The sequence below is a fragment of the Dasypus novemcinctus genome, chromosome 6 (assembly GCF_030445035.2).
Source record: "Dasypus novemcinctus isolate mDasNov1 chromosome 6, mDasNov1.1.hap2, whole genome shotgun sequence".
NCBI lineage: Eukaryota > Metazoa > Chordata > Mammalia > Cingulata > Dasypodidae > Dasypus > Dasypus novemcinctus.
In genome coordinates, this window is record NC_080678.1 from 14,824,037 (window position 1) to 14,839,119 (window position 15,083).

At 43.6% G+C, this 15,083-nt stretch overlaps 1 protein-coding gene across 1 annotated transcript in view; it reads right to left on the reverse strand.

Moving 5' to 3' along the window:
• LOC101423583 (scavenger receptor cysteine-rich domain-containing protein DMBT1-like) overlaps positions 1–15,083 on the reverse strand; it is a 225,240-nt gene that overhangs the window by 135,489 nt on the left and 74,668 nt on the right. The window contains exons 25-31 of the mRNA XM_058298189.2: positions 14,524–14,577; positions 14,181–14,234; positions 12,615–12,686; positions 8,467–8,520; positions 6,900–6,971; positions 3,775–3,828; positions 2,196–2,267 (exon numbers count right to left, since the gene is read on the reverse strand). The gene's annotated coding sequence lies outside the window, so the exon portion shown is untranslated. The remainder of the gene's footprint in view (positions 1–2,195; positions 2,268–3,774; positions 3,829–6,899; positions 6,972–8,466; positions 8,521–12,614; positions 12,687–14,180; positions 14,235–14,523; positions 14,578–15,083) is intronic.

A 15,083-nucleotide genomic window follows, 5' to 3' on the forward strand; every position in this document is an offset into this window, starting at 1 on the left:
TATTTAAAATAATCCATTTGTTGCAATAAATATTCATTTCTGAATCCTCTCCATCTGTCTCCAGATGGGTCATTAACATGCCATTATGACTGTGATATGGAATAGTTGTTTTAACCCTGGCGGAACCTGTCCTACCATTTTGTGAGAGATGACTACTCCCAGGAGCCATTCTAAGTCCTTTGCAAGCTGGATCTCATTTGATCCTCACAACAGCTCTCTGAGAGTGCTTTTATTATTGTTCTAGTTTGCAGATAAGGAGACCCAGAGAGGCCAAGCTCACTTCCTCAAGCTCAGGTAGCCATCTGAGGCTTGAGGCCAGGTGGTCTGGCTTGCTTTTTAAAAGTGCCTTCTAAGGTAATAAACTTGGTCACTCATTTTCCCTTGAATTCATGCCTTCTTCTCACAATCTTTGGTTGCCCATGTGCCTCTGTCTTAGGGAAGTTAGAAGCAGAGTAGAGAGCTGCTATAGTCTGGAGGAAAAAAGCAAAGCAGTTGAGCAACATGCCCGAGAAAAAAGAACTCTGGGATACTGATATTTGAACATTAAGAATCATTTAGTAGAAACCACAAAAACCTGGAGGTGGCTCTGAGATGGAGCAGTTCAAACTTCTGAAGGTCTGGAATGGACGCATTGGTTAAAGCTTGAGAAAAAATGCTGTGTTACAATATAAGCTTTTGTGCACAACATAATTTTTAAAGACTTTGTGAGTAACAGTTGAGGAAAGGAAGGAAAGAGAAAGAGACATAGGATAAAAAGGACGGAAGAGTGCAGGAAAGAAAGTGGGAAGGAGGGACGATAGGATAAAAAGAGGAAGGAAAGAGCCTTTTTACACCAGAGTAGCATCAGATGAGAACCTGGGTCTACTTTTATAAATGAGCCTCCATTTTAATGTCAGAAAGGTAAAAAATTTCACCTAAATTTATTTTTGAATTATTCTTAGTAGTACATGTAGGAATCTTCCCAAATGTGTATGGGACTAAATACCAGCCTGAAGAGATGCTTCATGAAAACTGTGTTGCCTAAAAAATGGGGGGATTGCTGGATATCACTGCTGATGATCAGGTAGGACTGGTCTAGTGAAGGCAGTGCAAAGGGGCAGATTGAGTTGGGTGTTTGTATTTGTAACAACACAGATGAGCAGGACCGACACAGCCATCAGCCTCAGCAGTCACAGTGTAGGGGACCAGGTGGCTTTTAAGGGTCCACAAAATGCTTTAATTTCCTTACAATCAGAAGAAGAGGAACAGCAATCCAATCTGGATTATATTCTTCTTTACATCAATATAGTAAAAAAATAAAATGTTTAATATTTGTTGTAGTATAAAATAACCCTGAAGGCATAAGGGCTTAGGGGCCCGTGGAAGTCAACAAGTGGCTGAAGCCAAGGATGGAAGCAGATGAGGTGACATCTGACTGTTGCGTAGCATTCTTTAAGAGGTAGCAGAGTGACTATGTTGCCAGGGAAGAAAAACTTCCACAACAGTATTCATTTGGAAACTATGCACGTGTGTATACACACACACATGCAGAAATACGCCTGGCTAGGTAATTAAGTTACTACAGTGGAACCAGCCTTAATGCAGCCAATACATATGAGTTTTTTCTTCTGGTAGATCAGACATTCACTCGGGCTCACCAGGGTGATGAAGTGAAAGAGTATGAAATGAGATGGCAGCTGATCCTATGTCTTAGGCAATGGAAAGGACAGGTTTTGCCTAATTATCATGAAAAATATAAATGGAGAAGTTTGGCTATTAAGAATTTTATATAGAAAACTGCGAAGGGGGCGACAACCTACAGGTGGCTCCGCCATTCCTGGTTATGATTTCAGTGTTCTTGGAACTTAATAATTAGGCTTACCAGAATGTTGCCCCAGTAGGTTCAATGGTGCTATCTGCCCACCCATAAGGCAGCCGGCTAAGAAGGGGCACACGGGGTTGGGGTCAGACCTATGTGTGCTCAGGTCTTTGCTTCACCATTTTCTAGTTGGTGCTACAGGGAAAAGAATCTTTAACAAGTCTCATTTTATAAAAGAAATGTGTGTATATGTGAGGGGGTAGGACAGGAAACACTTGCCCTAAAGGCTTGTTGTGGGAACTAAATGAAGTGTCAGTTATTGAAAGCATTTGATCGCTGCATATTATATTTGGTTCTTCAGTAAATGTTAGTCCTTCCCTATTTCCCAAGGACTTACCTGGGGAGGGTGCAGGAGTGGATGGCTGGGACTCAGGCTCTGTTGGGACTGAGGCTGCTGATAATCCATCACCTGTTGGCAGAGACAAACAGGCTTTCTTAGTAATTAGGACACCCCTCGACCCAGTGTCAGAGGGGCAAACGTTTGAAAACAGTCACATCCTGAGCTGTCAATTCCTACTCTGCCCTTCGGAGGCAAGAATTTATCCCTGGGATAAGGTCAGCACGTATGTGCCTTCAGCTATGGGAGGACGCCCGCCTGGTGCCTGGCACACGGCTCCTGGACTCATTTCCCCAGGAATGGCATCAACCGACCTGCTGCCGTGGGTGAAGGGGGAAGCTCAGCCACCTCCCTGGTGGGCACGGCTGCTGATGGTGCTTGTCCTGTGAGTGTGTCACTGCTGGTACTCCTCCCCACACTCAGGACAGGGACACCTCTGACAATAAGCCCGAGGAGAAGGGCTGGGCTGACCTGCCTGTCAGGGTCTTGGTCGGCTCCTCCCACCTCCTCCCTGCCCTCCACCATCACTGTGGGAGGAAGTGCTAGTACCTGAGGGCCTCCCTAGGTTAGTACACTTTAGCTCTTTGGGTGCTCACACTACCAATTACACATTTTTTCTTCATAAAAATTCAGCTGTGGTTGATCCTGGTGATGTGGTGGTCACTTTGAAGGTACAACTTTTGATTTCAAACCAGATATTTGACAGAATTATCTGGACTCTCTGTATCCTTAAGTCATGTGATGTTTCAATAGGGCATTAGGCTTATTATTAACTCATAAATTAACAATCAGATATTGTATTGCTTTCTCTGAAAATGTATCTCAAAATATGTGGATTTGATAAGTAAGTAGTGGGTACCCATGAGTTCATTATACTGTTCTTGACATTGTGTTTGAGATAGACAAAATAAAGTACACTTTACTTTTTTATATGTGTGTAATTCAAAAAATTGAATAGCTACTTCATATTGTGGTTGGTTTAAAACTTTGTGATTAAAAGGAATAAATAGAGAAAAAAAAGGTGTTTAGACAGTCCAGTAGTGATTAAGCCATCAAACTTGTTCATAAAGTGTACTGAAGAAGGAAAAAATCAAACCCCTTTTTTTTCAGTTTGCTAAAAAATACTATATTAATATGTCTAAAATGGAACAAAATGTTTTTCTGAAATTGAAGCCAGTGGGCAGTCAAAGCCAATCAGCGTGAAAAAGGGGGACAACTCTCAAGAGACCCAACTAAGCATTCCTCCTTTTCTGAATTAAAGATTTGTTTATGTCTAGAGGATGCAATGAGAAATAGGGATCCCCTCTGCTCCAGGCCCCTGTGTGCACTCATGATGGGGAATGGATTTTAACTCTTCTGTCCCTGGAGTGACTCTGCTATGCAGGGCCAATGACCTGCACAAATGCAGGGGCAAGCATGCACAACTCACAGGATGCTCCAGGCTGATGAAGATGCCAGTTACAACTGAGAATCGTGCCCCTCACTTGTGCAACACAGAGGCTCTGCTACTTGGCTTGGAAGGGGATTTTTGAGACAAGAACAACTACAGAGCAAATGAACCAGTCATAGATTTGCTCACCTGACAGTATGTCTGATGGCGTGGTTGTTCCAGGTTCTGAGGTTGGAGAAGGGCCTAATGGTCAAAAGAAATCAACCTGTTATGCTCTAATATTTTGAATCTAATACTCAGTTACTCATGTGAGTTGAAAGTTCCTGAAAAGACACGAAGGCAATGACATCCAGCAGAAGTGACAGTCTCACCCTAGTGCAGATACCTACAAAGTGTCCTGAATTAGTTGGACCTCATGAAGTATTTGGCATTGGTTTCTTCTAGCAACAGTTCTGGACAACAACAACAAAAACAAGAAAATGGAACATTGAGAATTTTTAATGGAATCCATTTGCTGCAAGAAATAATCATTTCTGAGTCCTCTCCATTGGTCTCCACATCAGTCATGAACATGCCATTTGGACTGTGATGTGAAATAGTTCTTCTAGCCTTGGAGGAGCCAGTACTAACATTTTGTGAGAGACGACTACTCCCAGGATCCATTCTAAGTCCTTTGCAAAGTGGATTTTATTTGATCCTCACAACAGCTCTCTGAGATTGCTTCTATTATTGTCTTTATTTTACAGATGACGAGACCCAGAAAAGCCAAGTTGACTTGCTTGCTCTGGCTCAGGTGGCCATCTGAGTTTGGAGCCAGGGAGTTTATTTAGATAATAAAATAATTCTTCCTAAGGCCAATGAACTTGGTCACTCTTTTCCCTTGAAGTCATGCCTCTCCGCTCATGATCGCTAGTTGCCCCTGTGCCTTTCTCTTAGAGAAGTGAGAAGTAAAATAGAAAGCTGCTGTAGCCTGGAGGACAAAAGACTGAGACTAATGAAGAGGTTAGCATTGGAGGAGACAAGTGCATACTCTAACCTCACATTAGAAAAAGGACATTTTCTCTAGGTTGGTAAGATAGAAAGATCCGTGTCTCTTGGAATTCCGAGGCTAGCATTCCACTTGATAGAAGTGCTGCAATAGAAGGTTGGATGGTCTTAGCAAGGGGCTACCTTGGCTCCTGGAGGCACTGGGTCCTCACCCTTCCATGGCCCTTCAGGCCAGCAGAGGCATTTGGTGCAAGGGCCACATGGACAGGACTGTGACCCTCTCAGCCGTGCCCCAGTGGACTTCTGACCAGAGCGTCCTCGGAAACCCTGAGACCCTGAAGCCATCCGGGTGTGGAGGAAGCTTGCAAAGTGCTCTTTCTTCCACTGATGGCCTTTCTGTTCTTGGCTGCCAGCACTGGGATCCTTTAACCCAGGAGTTTTCACTCAATGCTCCTTGTGTGCCAGGCTCTCCAAGGCAAGTCGAGGCCTCAGTGGACCATAATCAGTGAGAGGATGGGAACATCGTACTTCCTTATGCTGTCAGAGGAAACCACGAGGAGTGCCTTTATAGGGACCCAACAAGTGTCCCGGAGGTAAGGGAGAATCCCTCTTTTTGGGCGACGAGCTCACGAAAGGCTTGATTCGAAAGAAGTTTTAAGGCTGGCCATGGGGGTAGGCAGTGGAAAGGGGAAGGCAAGTTCCCAGAAGGGTTAGGAGTTCAATAGGAATGCAAGTTGGTTACATGCATGTATGTCCTCTCCTTCCCAAGATGACCCTCATGGAATTGAGATGCTTTAATACACAAGAACAACGAGAATGGGAGCAGATGAAAAGCAGGCAGAATTTCATCACATTCTTTTCAGGAAGTTAGAGGGCAGACGAGGTGCAGTAATGATGGTAGTGGAGTAGTAACACTAGCCTGATGGCAGAGGCAGTGGGGATGGATCCTGACAAGAGGTGAGCAACAACCCCAGAGAATCCTCCTGAGCTGAATGTTTGGAGGAACAGGACACTAAGATTGTGGGTGTGAGGTGCTGAGCAAAGAAGCAGATCAGGGTAGATTGTATTTTTTGAAGGTATCTACAAAATCGACACTAAATCCACCAGGTCTTCTACGAACTTGCTGACCCCATGTCTGAAGGTGGAGTCCCTGCCCCTCTCTCTGAACACAGGGAGGCCTTTGTGACAGGCAGGAGAAATGGAGTGTGGTCCACAAGACACTAAAGACTTCAGAGCCTAGGCCAGGAAACTGCCAGTCTCTTGGCTTTGTTCCCTGGGAAGCTCATGCTCAGAAGCCCCCTCCATGCAGGTAAGAAGTCCAAATCCAGCAGAAGTCAAAGATAGAGAACCTCTAACTGGTCTTCACGTCAGGCTTTTTATTTCTGGAGCCAAAACAATATTTGATTATTATGATGATGATGATGATTATAAAGTGAGCTTTTATAGTAATTTAATACATGCCTGGCACTAAGGAGTAGACATATTTTAACTCATTTAATCTTTAAAAAGTCCTAGAGTATATTCTCTATATAATAGCATATATGTATTAGAGCATATTTATAAATAATATTTTAAATATACATAACAGCAAAGCATTATTATTACTATTATCCCTAGATAATAGGTGAAGAAATTAAGGCAGAAAATAGTTGAAAAACATGCCCAAGAGTACAGAGCCCTGGAAAACTGATATTTGAACATTAAGAATCATTTAGTCGAAACCACAAAAACCTGGAAGTGGCTGTGAGAAGGAGCAGTTCAACTTTCTGATGGTATAGATGATGCAGTGAGTAGAGCTTGGGCCAAAAGTGCTGTGTTACAATATAAGCTTTTGTGTATGAAATAAGTTTTAAAGTGTTTTTTTGTAACATTTTGATGAAAGAAAGGAAGGAGAAAGAGATGGAGGAAAGAAAGGATGGAAAGAAGCAGGGAAGAAAGTGGGAAGAAGGGAAGGTAGGAAAAAAAGAGTAAGGAAAGGCCTTTTTAGAGCAGAGTAGCATCGAATGAGTTCCTGGGGCTACTTTTAGAAATAAGCCTCCCTTTTAACGTCAGGAAGATAAAAATTTTCACCTAAATTTATTTAGAATAATTCTTACTAGCACATGTAGGAATCTAGTAAGAAAGAATGCAACCTTTCCCAAATGTGTAAGGGGTTAAATTCAAGCATGCAGAAATACTTCATGGAAACAGCAATGTTCATTGCTGATGATCGGGTAGGAGTGGTCTATTGAAGGTAGTGCAAAGAAGGAAATGGATTTAGGGTGTTTGTCACTTGGAGCAACATTCTTCAATAAACGTTATTTTTTCCCTATTTCCCAAGGACTTACCTGTGGAGGGTGCAGGGGTAGATGGCTGGGACTCAGGCTCTGTTGGGACTACGGCTGCTGATAATCCATCACCTATCGGTAAAGACAAACAGGCTTTCCTAGCAATTAGGACACCCCTCAACCCAGTGTCAGAGGGGCAAACGTTTGAAAACAGTCACAGCATAGTGATCACAGTCAAATTTTCAGTGTCAATTCCTGCATCTGCGCTCTGTAGGCAAGAACTTATCCCAGGGATCTCTAGGTCTGGGAAGACACCAGCCCGGTGCCTGGCACTCGGCTCCTGTTCCCCATTCCCCCAGGAAGAGGCACCAACTGAGCAGCTGCTGTGGGTGCTGGGGAAGCAGAGTCAACTCCGTGGTGGGCACGGCTGCTGACGGTGCTTGGCCTGTGAGTGTGTCACTGCTGGGTACTCCTCCCCACACTCAGGACAGGGACACCTCTGACAATAAGCCCAAAGAGAAGGGCTGGGCCCTGACCTGCCTGTCAGGGTCTTGGTTGGCTCCTCCCACCTCCTTCCCTGCCCTCCACCATCACTGTGGGAGGAAGTGCTAGTACCTGAGGGCCTCCTCTTGCTTAGTACACTTTAGTTCTTTGGGTGCTCACGCTACCAATTATGCATTTTTTCTTTGTAAAATCAGGTGTGGTTGACCCTGGTGATGTGGTGGTCACTTTGAAGGTAGAACTTTTGGTTTCCAGCTAGATATTTGACAGAATTATCTGAGCTCTCTGTATCCTTAAGTCATGTGATGTTTCAATAGGGCATGAAGGCATATTATTAATTCATAAATTAACAATCAGGTATTGCATTGCTTCCTTTGAAAATGTATGTCAAAATATGTGGATTTGATAAGTCAACAGTGGGTACCTATGAGTTCATTATACTCTTCTTGACATTGTGTTTGATATAGACAAAATAAAGTATATATACTTTTTTATATATGTTTGATTCAAAAAATTGAATAGCTGTTTCTTATTGTGATTGGTTTAAAACTTTGTGATTAAAAAGAATGGGGAAAAAATTGTGATTTGACAGTGCAGCAGTGATTAAGCCATCAATATGTTCATAAAGTATACTGAAGAAGAAAAGGAACAAAACCCTAACTTTATTTTCAGTTGGCTAAGAAATACTATATTAACATTTCTAAAATGTAACAAACTCTTTTTCTGAAAGTGAAGTCACTGAACAGTCAGATATAATCAGGCTGAATAAGGGAGACAACTCTCAACAGACACAGCTAAGCATTCTTCCTTTTCTGACTAAAAGAGTTGTTTAAGTCTAAGGGATGGAATGAGAAATGGAAATCCCCTCTGTGCACTCATGATGGGGAATGGCTGTGAACTCTTCTGTCCCTGCAGTGACTCTGCTATGCAGGGCCAATGAGGTGCACAAATCCAGGACAACCATTTACACATCATGGGATGAACCGGCCTGATGAGGATGCCAATTGCAACTAAGGATGGTGACACTTATCTGGTGTAACACAGGCTCTGATCCCTTGGATGAGAATGAGTATTTCTAAGCAATAAACAGTACAAAGCAAATGATTCTAGCAAAGATTGAACCCACCTGACAGTGTGTATGTTGGTGTGGGAGTACCAGGCTTTGAGGTTGGAGAGGGGCCTAATGGTCAAAAGAAATCAACATGTTATGGCCTAATATTTCCAATACAATACTCAATGTCTCAGAATGTGAGTTTAAGTCTTCTGAAAAGACACGAAGGCAATGACATCCAATAGAAGTGAAATCCTTGGCATAGTGCAGTCAACATCCCCTAAGTCTTGTGAATTAGTTGGAGTTCATGAAATATTCGGTGTTGGTATCTTCTAGCATCAAGTCGGCAAACAGGAAAATAATGGATTGAGAATTTTTAATAGAATTTTTTTGATGCAATAAATATTCATTTCTGAATCCTGTCCACCTTTCTCCAGATCAGTAATAAACATGTGATTTTGACTGTGATGTGGAATAGATGTTCTGGGCTTGGAGGAGCCAGTACTAACATTCTGTGAGAGATGACTACTCCCAGGAGCCATTCTAAGTTCTTTGCAAGCTGGATCTCATTTGATCCTCAAAACACCTTTCTGAGATTGCTTCTATTATTGTCTCTAATTTGCAGATGAGGACAACCAGAGAAGCCAAGATGACTTCCTCAGCCTCAGGTAGTCACCTGAACCCAGGTGCTCTGCATTGCTTTTAAAAAGTGGCTTCTAAGGCAATGGACTAGGTCACTCGTTTTCCCTTGAATTCATGCCTCTTGCTCACAATCTTGGGTTGCCCGTGTGTCTCTGATTTAGGGAAGTTAGAAGCAGAGCAGAGAGCCGCTGTAGCCTGGAGGATGAAAGACTGAGACCACCGAAGAGATTAGGGTTGGAGCAGACATGTGCCTACTCTAAGCTTACGATAGAAATAGGACATTTCCCCTAATTTGGGCAGATAAGAAAATGCTGTCGTGCTTGGATCCCCAGGGCCAGCTTTCCCACTCCCTGGAGGGGCTGGAGAAGCAGGTTGGAAGCCCCTAGCTAGGGCCTGCCCCTGCTCCTGGAGGTTCTGGGTCCTCACCCTTCCATGCCTGAACATGTCCTTTGCCTGCAGGCCACGTGGACAGCACTGTCTTCCCTCAGCCATGCTCCAGTGGACTGCTGAGCAGAGGTTCCTGTGAACCTCTGAGACCCGGAAGTCTTCTGGGTGTGGAGGAAGCTTGCGAAGTGCCCTTTCTGCCACTGGTGGCCTTTCTGTTCTTTGCTGCCAGCACAGGATCCTTTAACCCAGGAGTAGTTACTCCATGCTTCTGCTGTGCAAGGCTCTCGAAGGCAGAGTCGAGGCCTCAGGGGACCATCATCAGTGAGAAGATGGGAACATCGTACATGCTTAAGCCGTCAGAGGAAACCATGAGGGGTGCCTTCATAGGGACCCAATTAGTGTCATGGAGGTAACAAAGACTTCCCCATCTTGGGGACATGAGCTCACTAAGGGCTGGATTCAAAAGAAGTTTTAAGGCTGGCCATGGGGGTAGGCAGACGGAAGGGGAGGGCAAGTTCCCAGAAGAGAAAGATGGTTAGGACTTCATCTGAAATGCGAGTTGGTTACATGCATGTATGTCCTCTCCTTCCAAAAATGAAATTAAAACATTTGAGATGCTTTAATCCAGAACACCAAGAGAATGGGAGGGGAAACAAGAGCAGATGGGAAACTTCGTCCCTTTCTTTTAAGACATTAGAGGGTAGACAGAGGTGTCTTAATGATGCTAGTGGAGCACTAATCCTAGCCTGATGGCAGAGGCAGGTGGGGATGGGTCCTGACAAGAGGTGAGAAAACACCCCAGAGAATCCTCCTGAGATGAATGTTTGGAAGAACAGGACACTAAGATTATGGGTGTGAGGTACTGAGCAAAAAGGGAATTGGGCAGATCGTATGTTCTAAAGATATCTACAAAATCGACACAAAATCCAGAAGCTCCTCTAAAATCTGCTGGAACCATGTCAGAAGGTGGATGCCCTGTCTCCTCTTTTTAAACACAGGAAGGTCCATGTGATTATCTCATGCTATGGACTATGGCCCAAGTGACCCCAAAGAATTCTGAGACAAGGCCATGAAAGTGCCAGACTTTCAGCTTTATTCCATGGGACACTCCTGTTTGGAAGGTACCCTGCATGCCATCAACAAGTGTAAGTCACAAGCAGAAGTGAAAGATAGAGAACTACTAACTGGTATTCAAGTTTGGCATTTTCTTTCTAGAGCCAAAAAAAAAAAATTCGATTATAAGGATGATCAGCATGATCATTATAAAGCTGGCATGTATAGAGTACTTTCTCTTGGCTGAGTATTTTAACTCATTTAAATATTCCCAAAGCCTGAGATGATACACTGCATATAGTAGCATAGATCTACTAGAGTATACATATCAATAATAGCATGCATATACATAACTGCAAAATATTATTATTATTATTATCCCCATACTCTTGGCGAGGAATTTAAACCAAGAAGCAGTTGAGTTACATGCCCAAGAGTACAGAGTGCTAAAAAACTGATATTTGATCATTACTATTGATTTAGGAGAACACACAAAAACCTGGAGGTGGCTCTGAGAAGGAGCAATTCAACCTCCTGTAGATCTAGGACAAAGCAGTGAGTACAGCTTGGGACACAAAATGCTGTGTTACAATGTAAGCCTTTGTGCATGACCTAATTTTTAAAGTCTTTGTGTGTAACATTTTGATGACTGGAAGGAAGGAGAAAAAGACAGAGGATAGAAACAAGGATGGAAGGAAACAGGGAAGTAAGTGTGAAGGAGGGAAGACAGGGAAAAAAGAGGAAGGAAACAGCCATTTTACACTAGAGTAGCATCACGTGAAAACCTGGGGCTCTTTTTAAAAAGAAGCCTCCATCTTAATGCCAGGAAAATAACAATTTCACCTAAGTTGATTTAGAATTATTCTTGTATGCACATGCAGGAATCTAGTAACATAGAATTCATCCTTCCCAAAGGTGTATGGGGCTAAATAGCAGTCAGAAGAGATGCTTCAAGAAAACTGTACTGTTCTAAAAAGCAGGGTGACTGCTGGGCATCACTGCTGATAATAGGGTAGGACTGGTCTATGAGGCAGTGCAAAAGAGCAGACTGAGATGTGGTGTTTGTATTTGGAACAACACAAATGAGTGGGACTAACACAGCCATCAGGCTCAGCAGCCATGGACCGTGGCACCAGGTGACTTGTAGGGGCCCAGAAAATGCTTTAATTTCTCTTACACTCAGTAGAAAAGAAACAGCCATCCAACCTGGATTACACTCATCTTTACATCAATGAAGACATAAAATATAAGTTTTAATATTTTTCATAGTATAAAGGACCCCTGAAGGCTCAGTGCTTAGGGGCCCACAGAGTCAACAGGTAACTCAAACCAAGGATGAAGCGAGATGAGGTGACATCAGACTGATATGTAGTGCTCTTTAGTAGGTAGTAGAGTGGATAAAGGCCAGTGTAGAGAAATGGCCACAGTAGTATTTATTTTAAAGCAGGCACTTGTATGCACACACAAATAGGCCTGGCTAGGAAGATTAAGTAAGTATAGTGGAATCAGCCTTAATGTAGCCAATATGGATGAGTTTTTTCCCTTGGTAGAGCAGACATTCAGTCAGCTTCACCCAGGTGAAGAAAGAGGAAACTATGATCTGGGATCGTAGCTGATAAAGTGCCTTCGGCAATGGAAAGGACAGGTTTTGCCTAACTGTTGTGAAAAATATAGAGAATTTTTGCTATTAGGGATTTTACATTGGAAACTGTGAAGGAGGCCACAACTCCCCAGCTGACTCCACCATTCCTGGTTATGATTTTGGTATTTTTCAACTGTAATATAATTAAGCTTACCAGAATGTTCTCCCAATTTCGTAAGGCAGCTTTGATGGTGACATCTGCCCACCTGTAAGGGAGCCAGCTAGGAGGAGACACACGGGGTTGGGGTCAGACCTACGTGTGCTCTCATCTTTGCGTCACCATTTTCTAGGTGGTGCTAGAAAAGAAAGAACCTTGCCCACATCTCATTTATAAAACAAATGTGTGCCTGCGTGTGAAGGGAGAAGAGGGGAAACACTTTCCTTTCAGGCATTTCTGTGGGCACCAAATTAAGTTTCAGCTACGAAAGCCTCTGATCTCTGCTTCTCATATTGCGTATTTGAAGAAATGTTATTCCTTCCCTAATTACCAAAGACTTACCTGTGGAGGGTGCAGGTATGGATGCCTGGGACTCAGGCTCTGGTAATTCTAAGACTACAGATAATCCATCACCTGTTGACAGAGACAAAGAGGCTCCCTTAGTAATTAGGATACCACAAAATCCAGTGTCAGAGGGGCAAATGTTTGAAAACAGGCACAGCCTGGAGGTCACAGATAAATCTGCAGTGTCGTGTCCAGCCTCTGCCCTCTGGTGGCAAGGATTTATCCCAGGAGTAACATCAGCACTTAATGAGCGTCCAGGTCTGGGAAGACGCCGGCCTGTACCTGGCACACGGCTCCCTTTCCCCACTTGGCCAGGAAGAGGCACCCAATGACGTGCTGGTGTGGGTGCTGGGGGAAGCACAGCCATCTCCGTGGTGGGCACGGCTGCTGACAGTGCTTGGCCTGTGAGTGTGTCACTCAGGACAGGGACACCTCTGACAATAAGCCCGAGGAGAAGGGCTGGGCCCTGACCTGCCTGTCAGGGTCTTGGTCGGCTCCTCCCACCGCCTCCCTGCCCTCCACCATCACTGTGGGAGGAAGTGCTAGTACCTGAGGACCTCCCCGAGGTTAGTACACTTTAGGTCTTTGGGTGCTCACACTACCAATTATACATTTTTTCTTAGTAAAAATTCAGGTGTGGTTGACCTGTTGATGTAGTGGTTTCCAACTAGATATTTGACAGAATTACCTGGGCTCTCTGTATCCTTAAGTCATGTGATGTTTCAATAGGGCCTTAAGGCATATTATTTACTCATAAATTAACAATCAAGTATTGTATTGCTTCCTTTGAAAATGTATCTCAAAATATGTGGATGTGATAAGTCAGCAGTGGGTACCCATGAGTTAGTTTATTATACTGGTCTTGGCGTTGTGTTTGATATAGACAAAAGAAAGTATATTTTACTTTTTCGTATGTGTCTAATTCAAAAAACTGAATAGCTGCTTCTTGTTGTGATTGGATTAAAACTTTGTGATTAAAAGGAATAAATAGAGAAAAAAATTGTGATTAGACAGTCTCGCAGTGATTAAGCCATCAAACTTGTTCATAAGGTGGACTGAAGAAGGAAAGAAACAAACCCGAAACTTTTTTTTCAGTTGGCTAAAAAATACTATAATAACATGTCTAAAATGTAACAAAATGTTTTTCTGAAAATGAATCCACTGGACAGTCAGATCCAATCAGGGTGAAGAAGGGAAACAACTCTCAGTAGACACGGCTAAGCACTACTCCTTTTCTGACTTAAAGAGTTGTTTAAGTCTAGGGGATGGAATGAGAAATGGGGATCCTCTCTGCTCTGGGCCCCTCTGTGCGCTCATGATAGGGAATGGCTGTGAACTCTTCTGTCCCTGGAGTGACTCTGCTATACAGGGCCAATGAGCTGCACAAATGCAGGCCAAGCATGCACATATCACATGATGCTCCAGGGTGAAGAAGATGCCAGTTACAAATGAGAATGGTGCCCCTCACTTGCGCAACACAGGGGCTCTGCTACTTGTCTTAGATAAGGATTTTCTAGACAAGAACAACTAGAGAACTAATGAATCAGGCATAGATTTACTCACCTGACAGTATATATGGTGGCGTGGTTGTTCCAGGTTCTGAGGTTGGAGAAGGGCCTAATGGTCAAAAGAAATCAACTTGTTATTCTCTAATATTTTGAATCTAATGGTGATGCTAACTCTTCTGTCCTGGAGTGACTCTGCTATGCAAGGTCAATGAGGTGCACAAATCCTGGGGTAACCATTCAAATGTCACTGGATGCTCCAGGATGATGAAGGTTCCAGTTGAAACTGAGAATGGTGCCCCTCACTTGTGCAATACAGAGGCTCTGCTACTTGGCTTGGAAGGGGATTTTCCAGGCAAGAAAAACTACAGAGCAAATGAACACAGCATAGATTTGCTCACCTGACAGTGTGTATGATGGCTTGGCTGTTCCAGGCCCTGAGGATGGAGAGGGGCCTAATGGTCAAAAGAAATCAACCTGTTATGGTCTAGTATTTCGAGTATAATACGCAGTGACTCAGAATGTGAGTTTAAAGTTTCTGAAAAGACACGAAGGCCACGACATCCAGAAGTGACAGCCTTGCCCAAATGCAGATGACACACACTACGTCTTGTGAAGTAGTTGGAGCTCATGAATTATTTGGTACTGGTATCTACTGGCAACACCTTCTGGTGTGCAAAGCTCTCTAAGGCAGAGTCGAGGCCTCAGGGACCATTATCAGTGATCGGATGGGAACATCGTACACGCTTATGCCGTCAGAGGAAACCATGAAGAGGGCCTTCATAGGACGCAACTAGTGTCCCGGTGGTAATGGAGAATTCCCCTTCTTGGAGAGATGAGCTCACAAAGCCTGGATTTGAAAGAAATTTTGTAGCCTGGCCGTGAGGGTAGGCAGAGGGAAGGGGAGGGAAAGTTCACAGAGGAGGAAAACGGTTAAGACATCAACTGACAGGTGAGTTGG